Below are 12,947 nucleotides of genomic sequence, written 5' to 3'. Positions count from 1 at the left end.
TGGTAATAAAACATTTACATTTATTTAAATAAGTTGCACCAAGAAGAGCATAATTCTCACAAGTGCTAAGCTTTGTTTCCTAAGCTACGAAGAAAAAATGGTGCCATTAAATAGAATACATTAAGGATAAATTGCATACTGGCTGGGACATTATGAGTGGCTATTTCCAAATACTTTTGCATAGAGCTTAATAGACATTCCGTGAAAAGAGACAGGAACTAAGAGAGTTAATTCTTAAACTGCCTCTACTGTTGTCAGCATGTGCACTGCCTTAGTTGCAATTTAATTGAAAACAAATTAATTATAAGGTGCATGATGGTAAAGGTAATATTTCTCTATCTTCTATTCCTCTTAAGACTTTCAACCTTGAATATTCAAATACATGTAATTATAGTTAATGGGTGAATTTCAAAACTTCCTCAAATAATCTCACATCTAATATTAATGATTAAATAAGAAACAACTATTCCTGGTATTCCTAATGACAGTGGCTACTGTAGCTAAGCAATCAATTCTATAACTTAATAAAACCAAGCATACATACCTTCAAGTGTTATGTTCATGAATTTAATACCCCTCAAGTAAAACTTTATTGAATCAATCTTAGATTTATAGGATAATAGTTGAAACCATTTTCTAAATGATTTTTTTATTTTACAGAAAATAAATCCAGAAATAGATTTTCCAAACGTATTTCATACAGAAGGAATATTAACATCTCTAATTTCAGGACATAGCCTCATCCTGAGATGGAACACAGGCTAGCCCAGTAACCTAAATACTGTAAAGTTTTACTATCAGTCATACTTCGCTTTGCTTTGTTACAGAATAATTTACTACTTAAGTGGCTCCACACACTACTTAACTTCTATAACTCCAAAATACAACTAAAATATCTTGCATTGATAACAAGTAATTAATTGAAATAATTAATAACAGTTAAATTCAAATACTAAATTTGAAATAACATATATATATATATATAATCTTATATTGATAGACATAGTAACTACTAAACATATTAGTACTTTCCTCGTTAGGCACAAAATTTCTAATACTTCAATATCTGAAACATGTCAAATGATTATTACTTTATCACTAAAATAAAACATGTCATATTCTAATCTGATATTACTAAGCAACTTTAGTTTCTGACTGGCATTGCATAATGTATTTCTGCTCAGCTTCTTTCAGGGTGATCCCTGTTACTTGTATGGCTGAAAGAAACTTAAGAGTTCCCATATGCCAGAAACAACTAACATGTTGGATTCCCATGAGTACAATCAAGAGTCATGTGATGTAGTTTACACTCATTCAGGATAATTTCAAAAACTGGAGTGAAGAGAATAAACTTTCCACAGGCAATAGTAGTTTGCAGCTGAAAAATGTTTCATGGAAAATCAAGATTTCAATACTGAAAAAGTTTCCGGTAGGTTGCTCTTAAACAATATATCCGGCATTAGTAAGATTTTTTTTTTTTTTAAAAAAAGCCAATATCTTAATAGTCACTGTAAATATGACTAATTTTTCTGTAATTTTCTCAAGTGCTGATGAGTTTTTGCATGAAAATATGTTGTGAGGGTGTTTTGTACATCCTTCATAAGTATATTTAGGTGAAAATATTAAGCCATATGAATAACTACTATTGTACAAGCTTCCTAAAATTTACACGTATATAAAAGGAGCTTAAATTGAGTGACAATATAAAGAGAAGAAACAAAGCCCCAAGCAGACATTATTTGCTACTAAATCAAACCACCAGCACTAAGGAAGATTTGCATTTCTGGGGGTCATTGGTCAAATGTGTCTCCTAGAGTCCTTTCACGAATGCTATGTGTTATTTCCCACAAGCTGATGTTAAGATCCTATTTCTTAATTTTCTTCAAACTTATGTCATAAGACATGGGAAAATACAACTATGACTCAACTGGAAACTTCAGTCCTACTGGCTCCAGTTCATGGTGCTCGAAAGTACTATGCATTCAACAAGGGAAGAGAGAAATAGTAATCACCAGTCTCTCCCAGTTACAAGCCCTGTGAGCTACAATAATGACCAGTTTTGAAAGATATGCTCATTGGAGCAGTAGAGACATGAAATCACCGTCACAACCAACCATCTTATGATAGGGTTTAAGTATTGCATTACAGAACGCCTGGAACAACTATTGGATTAAAACTTATGACTGAGCATGTCATAGGTGCTAGTGAGCGTTGACTGTCATTATACTACTAATGGATATAGTTTTAAACAGACTCCTATGGATCCATGGCTATACCTTACATTACACAACCTTCATCAGAAAAAAAAAAAGGAAAAAAAAAACACCTTCTTAAAGTAGATGGCAATTACACAGAGAACCAGAAAGGAGTGGTTTTCAGAGACTGTGTGAGAAACTTTCAAAAGCTCAGCCCTAAAGAACATGTTTATCACAGCCCTCCCCCAAGGTCCAGTGACTTATGAAGAGGGGCAGAAAGACTGGAAGAGTAAGAAGTGATAGATGACGTCAGTGAAGCAGCATATTTCAGACACTGTAAGAATATGTACAAATGAACTCACAGACTGGGACAGTGTGTACAAGACCTGCCCAAGTGCAAGCCAGTCAAAATCCAGACACAGAAAAGAAACAAGCTCGCGCCAACCCAAAATTATATTACAATTGATGGCTGGTAGGGAAGAGAACACTGGATTTCTTCAGTGAATGACACTGGTGCCAACCACACTTCTCTGCAGTTCATATGCTCAGGAGTAGTTGCCCAACACAAAATGGACTCTATTATTTTGGAAGAGAGAGAAATGACATGACCTGTGTAGAAAGGAAGGGGAGCGGGCTCTGACAGAAGAGAGGAGATTGGAAAGAATGTAATCAAAATGTATTATGTGAATTTATCAAAAATAAATACAAACAGAAAGTAATTACAAGAAAAGACTTTCAAAGAACAAGTCTGAAATCACAGATGAGACTAATTGCTGAGTGCCCATCTTATAACATTGAATATTAACTAAATACTAAGGCTCTGCAGCAGTTCTTGGGAAAGCCGTGCAGTAAGCTGTAAAGTTTAAATAGTGACATGGGAAATAAATATTAGGAGAAGCCATCAGTGGATTACTAAATCTAAGCTTCATGTATCTTGGTGAATATATGAAATATTCAGTTTATAATGTCAATTTTGATCAGCTACTATATTCATAGGTATTATTGAATTTACTTTAACTATGAGACAGTTGTCTATGTGTTTCAGTTTAGGGATAAAATAAAATCACTAGTAATAAACATTTGCATGTGCATCTCTCATGTGGAATATACACATCATTCATGTGCAAAAAAAATTTGCATGTGCATCTTTCAACCAATCTCCTCACAAGCTCAGGAGATACAAGCAATGGAACCTGAACTCTGACATTCTTGTCAAAGCAAATAAACCATGGTGTTGCACAATAATGTTGAGTTAATTTTACTGGCAGCAAACATTAATTTATGAACAATTGTGTAGAAAAGATCTAATATCAAAAATGCAAATTATGATTTCAGAGAAATTAAATGGCCACAGTATTCAGGGAGAAAAGTTAGTCATTGTTTGAATGGCACAGCATCAAGACAAACCCGACTTATATTTGAATGTATTTATGGTCATTACTATTTATGCTTCCAGAAATGCTTCAGGGAATTTAAAAAATAAAAAGTACATGAACAATATATATATATATATCTTCATATAGTGTATATATATATGTGTGTGTGTATACATAAGTGTGTATACATATATATATGTATACACACACACACACACACACACATATACATCCAGTAGATTCTTTTTCATAATCCTGCTTTGAGTTCACTCAACACCAATTTAAAAATTATTTTAATAAATTATTAAAGTAATCTGTAATGTGTCATTTTAATGTCTTGTTTTCTGTGATTGTAAATTCTTGTTACTGAGTGGAAACAGAATAATTTATTGCATTTGTTTGCACTAAGAGAGGTTGGCTTTAAAAAAAAAAAAAAGCAGGCAGAAAAAGATGGACAAATGATAGAGCCTCGATGTGAACATGACATTTGAAGTCATAGTTCTTAGTACAGTATAGACAAAGATGGGATAATTTGTATGGAATCATACACAGAATGGCAAGCAAACTAACATTAGAAAGTGGCTAAATACTACTATGAAGTACAGAAAGCATAAACATTACCATATTGGAAATTTTAACTGCAGAATTCAAAAACACCAGATGCATTCAGAAGATACAATATTAGCAGAGTAACCCTGCATCCACTGAAACTGTGTGTGTAAATTACTGCTTGGGAACTTCCTGCTCTCTCTCCCTTGGCATTGGATGCATTCTATTCCCCCTCCTGTCCCAGTGATTTTTCCTCATTCCTTGGACCTTATATGAAAGGTGATGCATATATGTAACATTTGTTTCCTTTACTGTCTTCCTTGTTTAAAGTGATTTCAAGGTCCATGCAAACCAGTGGTTCTCAGCTTGAGGATTGGAACCCCTTTGTGGGTTGAATGCATCTGAAATGATACTCTTATATCAGATACCCTACATATCAGATGTTTACCTTATGATTAATAATAGTAGCAAAATTATAGCTATGTAGTAGCAATAAAAATGTTTTATGGCTGGAAGTCACCACAATGCAAGGAACTGTATTAAAGGGTGTCAGCAAGAGGTAGGCTGAGAACCATTGATTTAAGACCATACCAGGAACTCTCTCATATACGTGCTCACTGATATGCCAAAAGCGATCACTAGCCAGACCAAGATAAGTAGGGAAAACACAGGACGCCAGGTTCAGAGGTGAGAAGTAAGAACTTAATAAGGAAATAATTATAATTATGCGAAAAAAATAGTAAAATGGAAGGGAAGCGGTTTGGTAGCCAAATTAAAAACATTTGTTTCAATGTTTAACCTAGTCTAATAAATGTTACAAGACTTAGAATGTAATATTAATATGCTCTGGTTATCAGCTAAAATGAATTTAAATTAATAAAACAGTCCAATTCCTAATTTTATTTAGTATGTTGGTATATCTGTTCATCATTACCATGGTAAAAGTTCTATATTTTAACTTTATTGCTCCCCGTAGAAAAGGATAATGTAGCCCAGGCTGGCCTCGAACTCGTGATCCTCCTGCCTCTGCCTCCTTTAACAAATCCTACTAGAGTGCACCACCACCAGGGAATGCCAGGGCCAGGAAGCAGGTGAGGGTGGGTTGGTGAACAGGGAGAGCGGGGAGGGAATAGGTTTTTTTTTTGTTTTTTTTTTTTTTTGTTTTTGGAGGGAAAACTGGGAAACGAGGTATCATTTGAAATGTAAATAAAGAAAATATCTAAAAAAATAAAAAAGTAAAGGATTATGATGCTAAACATTTAAAGAACTCTGAGACAAATAAATTCCTGAGGAACACAGAGTTTCTTATATAAGGGAAGATCTGAAATGCACATAGAATTTTCAGTAGCTACCTAGGTTAGCTGGTGTCCTAGCTTGCTTTCTGGTTGCTATGCTAAATACCAGGACCCAAACTCAAATGAAGGAACAGGGTTTATTTCAGCTTACACTTCCAGGACACAACCTGTCATTGAGGAGAATTCAGAGAAGGAAGTTTGGACAGAAACCAGAAGCAGAAGCCAGGAAGCAATGCCATTCACTCATTTGATCCCTCCCTCTGGTTTATTCTCGATCAGGTTTCATACACAATCCAAGACCATCTGTCTAGGTGAGGCTTAAAGTGGGCAGAGCCCTCTCACATCAAACTAGTCAGGACAGCCTCAAACAAACATGGTCACAGATCAATCTGATCGAGGCAGTTCTTCAGTTGAGGTTTCCTGTTCTTAGATGGATTATGTCATAATGATAGTTAAAGATAACCAAGATAGCTGGTTATTAGTGATAAATTGACCCAAATCCATCACTTTGGTGATCAGTGGACTTGAATGTCACTGAAATTTTAGACGTTTTTGTATATAAGAGCGAAGGCAAAGGAGGCGAGAACTGTGTTTAAAATCAGAACACTCAGGATTCCTAGCTTGTAATAAGGAAATGAACCCTGTTAGGTAGCAATTGTTCCACTGTAAAGGAGAGACATGAAAATGTTTTTCTAACCCTTATATCTAGGTAGTGAAACAGGGAAGAATGTCTAAGAGAATATTTTAAGAAAATATAAACTGCCCTTACACGGAATGTCAAGGTAAGTCCATCAGTAACTGAGCGCCTTAAGTCTTTACATCCAAGCAAGGGGACTAGAGTTGAGTCCTCAGAAGGTGGACGAAAGAACTAGTGCCCAAAATTTGTTCCTGAACTCAGCTTGTGTGCTCTGGCATGCATAATCCCCTGCTGGTTGGTACTCATACACACAAACACAGACACACAGTCACACACACACACACACACACACACACACACACACACAAATAATATACATAATAATACAATCTAAAAATAAACTGGCAAAATATATGGAAAGAATGTGTTCAGAAGTCTATCTATAAGGAACCACTGTGACCCTATAGAAATGAAGAAGCACTTCTAAGCCCATCATCACTTGACTCTGATTCATTAAGCTACGTGGCAGACGGATCATCCACATTCAAAATAAAACTGCAAACAGTGAAATTGAGTAAATGTGTTTATAATGTTAAATGGGGAGTTTCATAGTAAATTTTAAATGGCAGGTGTTAAGCTTTACATTTTCTGGCATTTTGTGATATATTCTGCCAGCATGAACTTAAAAATAAAAGCATAAAAGAAACAAAAATCTCAGTCTACACGGAGAAGGTCACCAGCAACACAGGAAATGCCTTGCCTGAGAGCATTTGGACCTGGCTTTGCAAGGCCCGAGGCCCAAGGTGGGTGCCAGCCGGGCTGTGAAGGGCATGCATCAGACAGGGAGGCTAAGAGCCAGCTCTCTCAGGTGTGCTTGGCACCACACAGTGCTTCCTGGAGCACTGAGAGCGCTGCACTGAGGATTTTCTTGTTATCTACCAACAGACTGGTTTAAACCTGATACTCCGTTTGTCTCCGACACACAGAGAAAAGAGGTCTTTGCAATATGATAGTTCACTTTATTATGTGGGAGTAAGAGAGAGACTTCATAAAGGAGCAGAAGTTTACTTTATTATAAATCAGTTTAAAGTATTTATTATTTACTATTAGATCATGATTCATTTTTAAGTAAGAGAAACTGATGACTTTAACATTCTAGAGATTGTCCTTCCTTTCGACCATCCCTTCATCCTGCTCTCTCTTTCTCTCTTTCTCTCTTTCTCTCTCTCTCTCTCTCTCTCTGTCTCTGTCTCTCTCTCTCTCTCTCTCTCTTCTCGCTCTTGCCCTTGAACATGACAGGCTAGCCTGAACTCCTTATTGACCAGCCCCGTGAGTACTGTGGTTATAATATGCAGGCACTATCAAGCCTTGCATTACTATAATTTCATAGCTCCCTTTTAAATGGGAGAAATGAGACTATATTTCTTGATCTACTTTTTCACAAGATGATAAATCTATAACTCTTTAAATTCTTAGATCATTCAGGGTTTCCTAAAATATATGATTTAAGTTTGATATTGGATAACAATAAAGCAGTTCCTTTTTATTTGAAAACAATACTTATTTACTTATACTTTCATTTATTTTATTTGACACTGGATCTTGATATAAATCTCTGGATGGCCTGGCACTTGATATGTAGACTAGGCTGACCTCAAAGTTTGACCGTCCCATGTATGCCTTCCTAGTATTAGGATTATATCCCTGTGCCATTTTGCCCATATCTATACAAACTTTGCCTAAGAAATATATGTATTTAGAAACTGTCAACTAACTGTGAGTTGCCATTCTAAGACCTGGAGATTCAGAAGAAAACTAAGTGTCCCATTTAACATGAAGACACAAAGACTTGACATATCTTTACTATTTTTTCGTTGTCATCTCTATGTTATCTGAGTCTGAGTATCAGAAGGTGTCACCCATTTCAATGTTGATAGAAATCCTAAGAAGCTGTGGGAGGAAAGTAAGACTAGAAAGGTTTGAAGTGACCAATATGTTAGAGACTCTGTCTTTAATTCTTCTCCCAAATTCACTCTGCCTCATGTGGTCATAACACGGTCGTAAGCCTTAAAGAGGTAAATAAGTTGATGAGGTCATGAAGGCACAGTTGTCATGACCCTTGTAGATGCCACCAGATTGCTGAAACCCTCCCTGTGACTTCCAGCACACGGATACAAGAGGGTGGTGGGACCTAGGAGAGCAGTCTCAGATAGCAGACTATGGTCACATGCTGATATTGGATATGAGTAGAATCCAGAGCTATGGAGAATGTGTGTTCATTATTCTCCAGAGCCGAGAGGTGACTCAGTCAATGAAGTTTGCCATTAAGCCTGGAGATACGAGTCTGATCACCTAAGAGCCACATGAAGAAAGGAAAGAGCTCACTCCCTGATGTTGTCTTCTGACTTCTACATGTGTGCCATAGCAAGCATTCACACACACAGACACAGGTGCAATACATATAACAGAAAGATACTCCACACAATGTATTTCATTTTTGCAGCCCAAACAAAAATTAAAACCTAGATAGTTTTACCTAACAATAACAATCAAATTTCCAAGATATATAAAGGCATTCTCAAGAAATGACAGAATTTACCCCAAATTGTAACAAAAATGCATGTGTATATGAATAGACTTTCAGAGTAGAATATTAATAGTGCTAGTGTTTAAAGAATTAAGGATAAAAGTTTAAACATCATATAAGCATAATACTATGTTTATATGGGTAGCTAACATAATTTTTTTTAATAATGTCACTATGAGTATCCAACAAAGATGGATGTATTGACCTCAATACATAATCAAGTGTGATTCTCTATGCAAGTGGAATGCCATTAAAGTGAGGCATCCTTATCAGATATTCCCCACACATAGAGAGGAAATGAAGCATCATAAAAAAGTACAAATCTTTTTGATAAAGAAAAATTTGGAGAAAGTATTTAATATTGAGGTAGATATATAAAAATGTTAGTTCTAATAATTACTTAGTTTAAAATATAATATTTTTGTGTCTTGAAATAAGCAAAGCCAGACTTTTTTCTTGCAACAGTATAATGACTGAATTTCATCAATAATAATCATGAGTTAGACAAAACTTAAGCATTTACAATCTATCTAGATTATTTCTTCTCTTGTGAATGATCCATTTTAAGAGGCAATTTATAGATTATGAAAAATGCAGGGTACTAAATATCAAAATTTTTAAAGGCTAAGGAATACTTAATGCATGAAATTGAAAACTTTCCTTGGAAACTTGATTTTCTACAACTCTGAGCACAGTGAGGCTGTGGAAAATTGCCTCTATCTCTCCTCAGTACTGATTCCTCCTAGGTGCAAGAAGACCAGTAGGCGAAGTCTTTCATGGGATCACTCAGAGCCAATCATACCCCAACATGAAACAGCTATTGTTAAATAATGAATGATCAATCCTAACTGTCAATATGATGACATGTGGGATCACTTTGTAGAAGAGCTTAGAGACATGCCTCGGGGTGGTTACCTTTATTAGGTTAATTCAAGTGGGGAAACCCTCCTATGGTAAGTGGCACTATTCTGTGGGCTGGGATCCTAGACTGGAGAGGGAGAAAGAGAGAGAGAGAGAGAGAGAGAGAGGGAAAGAGAGAGAGAGAGAGAGAGAGAGAGAGAGAGAGAGAGAGAGAGAGAGAGAGAACTGGGAACCCATGACTGTGTTGGAGTGTAATTCACTATGTTCAAGACTGGTTGAAGCATTAGGGCAGTGAGTGTCAAATGAGGACAGCTGATAGGATCAGAACTATGTTTTGCATAATATGTCAGTTTAAAGCCTCTTTCTGCACCTCATTTCCTTTCCTTGATAGTCCTAAGTCTTAAAAAGGTTAATCATTAGATGAGGTCATGCAGACACAGTTGTCACCCTTGTAGATGTCACGGGATTGCTGACTTTCTTCCAATGACTTCCACCACATGGAGATAAGAGGTGGGCGGGCTGTTAACCTGGAAGAGACACTTGAAGACATCGTCCCCGAAACTGGCTGACTTGCAGGCCTGCCCCAGCCTATCAGTCTACCTTCTAGGGAGAGCTCCTGAAGACAGTGAGTGTACAGTGCCCGTTTATCACCGTCTGCCCATGACTGCAGTAGCCTGCCCAGTGAATTAGTGGTCTTTGTGGCTAAACTCTTCAGCATATTGCTAGATATAAGCCACTGAGGCCAATATTTTCCAAACAAAATACGCTAAAATGTTCCTTTCTAAATTATAACTGGCCTAGAAAAAAATCAATACAATTAAATGGCTGTCGAAAAAAGATACTAAAAGTTAAAGTCAAAGAAAATAGAAAAATGAATCTTGTAGGCATAACATAGCTAAAAATCAATGAAAACTGTAGCATATATCAACAGATAAAGGCAATAAAACAAGCTGGCCAGCAGCACAGATCATCAGTGTCTCTTTGGGTGATAGTAAAAGCTAAAGGAAATTTAGACCTTCTCTACGATTCCCAATATCAGATCAAAGGTGGAGCACCTTGGCCTATGAAATACATTTAAAATGGATTGCTTTGCCTAAAACCCCCAGAGGAAGGATTGAGATGGCCATGATAAATAACCAAATATCAATTTCTCATTGATTTTTCAGACATGTTTTACCACTGTAGGTAACACATAAAGATAGATGGTTTGGGTTCTCTGAGTCATATGAGGTAATGAAGTTTTATTTAATATCATAGGACATCCAAATTGATTTCTCTATATTACTGCCTCTAGTCTTTATCGATGGCTCTCCCCATATCTTCCTTAATCAGCTTGACAAGTATTCACAAACCTGAACACAAACTCTCCAGGTTTTGCTGTTAAATTGCATAACACCAGCAGATTCATATGTTTACAAACAACAAAAAAAGCTCTAATCTACAAAATATCCTAGGTCCTTTAATAAAAATACGTAGCTTTAAAAATAACCACTATGGGTAATTAAATTACTTTAGTTTTACGAAAAGTTTAGGAAATTATAATATGGCCACAGTAGAAGAGCAGTTAGGTTTCTATATACTGGCCTTCTCGTAGTGATTCCTGTAATGTATGTGTAAGTATGTATGTATGTATGTATTTTCTGTGTGTGTATGTATGTGTGTATGTATGTATTATATACACGTGTATGTAATATGTATATATGAGTACACATTATGTATGTATATATGTATGTATGTATTATCTGTGTATGTATGTATGTATGTATGTATGTATTTTCTGTGTGTGTATGTATGTATGTATGTATGTATGTGTGTGTGTAATTATTTATTTATTTTGAGGTACCAGGAAGCTTCACTAGAGCTTTAATGAAGCCAGAATGGAAGGAAAGATCCTCTCCTCTCATGTGCACATGCTAATCTGCTCAGTATCTGGTTTCTGTCGCAAGGTTCTTTGTTTGTTACACTGATCTCACTTTCACAGTGTCCCTAGGAAGTAGGAAAATAACCTCCGTGAAAAGTTTGATGAATTGGCTACTCAAAATCTAGAATATTTAAGATACTGTCTAGGATGTAAGAAATGGAACTGATGTCTCTATTTAAAAACATAAGAGTCAGAGGAGCAAGTCTATGATAAAAGTTATTCAGAAAAAAAGACAGCCATGCCCCTGTCATACACTGCAGGTGTCCTGACTCAAAAACCAGCATATCTCTTCTCTCTTTCCCACCTTCTCCTGCTCTATCCCCATCTATCCAAATAAATACCCTCAAGCACAGAGCACAGTAAAATTTTTTTCTTTTCTTTTTTGTTTTTCTTTGAGACAGGGTTTCTCTGTATATCCCTGGCTGTCCTGGAACTCCCTCTGTAGACCAGGCTGGCCTTGAACTCAGGAATCTGCCTGCCTCTGTTTCCCAAGTGCTGAGATTAAAGGCATTCACCACCACTGCCTGGCTATGAGTAAAACTCTTAATGGCTTCCTGTTGCCAACAACAAAACTCACAAAGACAGTGGACACACATGAGTAAAGAATACTTTCAGGTTCTGATACCCTCAGCTTTTGATGTCAAACAATGTCTGGAGCATATTGCAAAGGATCTGATAAAGTGCCTTCAGTTCAGAGTTGTTTCTTCCTGTAACCACGGTGCGCCTGTGACCACGGTGCGCCTGTGACCACAGTGCACCTCAAGGGGATCTTTGCTGTCGGTTGTGAAGTCTTGCTTAGAGACTTGAAGCATTAGGTCAGACACTTGCTCTTGTAAGAACCTCCCCACTGTTATTCACCTCCTCTTTCAGTTGCATTTTCTATTCCTTTAGGGATCCCTCATGCTGACCACACCTCTCTGTGTCACTTGAAGCAAATGCTGACCACACCCTTCTAATGTGTCAGATTACTCTGACATTCTGTTGTATCAAGTGCACCTCTCTTAGTTTAGTAGAGCAGCCATATCTATGTCTCCAGTAGTAGAAATACATTACTTCTATACAGTAAAAGCTAGATGTTTAAACACGGGGGTTAGCAGGTTCGGTTCCATCAAAAGAAGGCAAGGACTGCATCCCAAGTCACTCTGCTGGGCTCTTAGAAAAATTCCTTCACCGTCTCTCTTCACATGTTATTCTATGCACCTCTCAGTATCTGTGTTACCCCTATCTATAAGGATGCCAGACACAGTGATTTAGGCCCCATTGAGCTAGAGGCCACATTATTGATCTAATATTAACAGCATTTCCTTTGCACACACATACCCTATTTGCACTTAAGGTAATATCTGTAACACGTTCGCCTTCTGTATGTTGGGCGTACTGACTTCATATAAATGTCAAGGGAACTGTAGGATTCTAAATAGCTCCTTGTCCCATTTCTGCATATACTTTCCACTCACCAGTCAGTCGGTCCTATGCTATTTTCTCCATGACATTTTTCCTTGCCTGCTGTCTAAAAGCTTCATTCT

At 36.7% G+C, this 12,947-nt stretch overlaps 1 protein-coding gene across 1 annotated transcript in view; it reads right to left on the bottom strand.

Annotated features, from left to right (window-relative positions):
- The window catches only part of Gpc6 (glypican 6), a 1,049,521-nt gene that overhangs the window by 660,680 nt on the left and 375,894 nt on the right, over window positions 1-12,947 (bottom strand). The window lies entirely within an intron of this gene.

Source organism: Mastomys coucha, unplaced genomic scaffold (genome assembly GCF_008632895.1).
Source record: "Mastomys coucha isolate ucsf_1 unplaced genomic scaffold, UCSF_Mcou_1 pScaffold9, whole genome shotgun sequence".
Classification (NCBI taxonomy): domain Eukaryota; kingdom Metazoa; phylum Chordata; class Mammalia; order Rodentia; family Muridae; genus Mastomys; species Mastomys coucha.
Note: the sequence above shows the minus strand (reverse complement) of the source record. Positions and strands in the feature narration are given on the sequence as shown.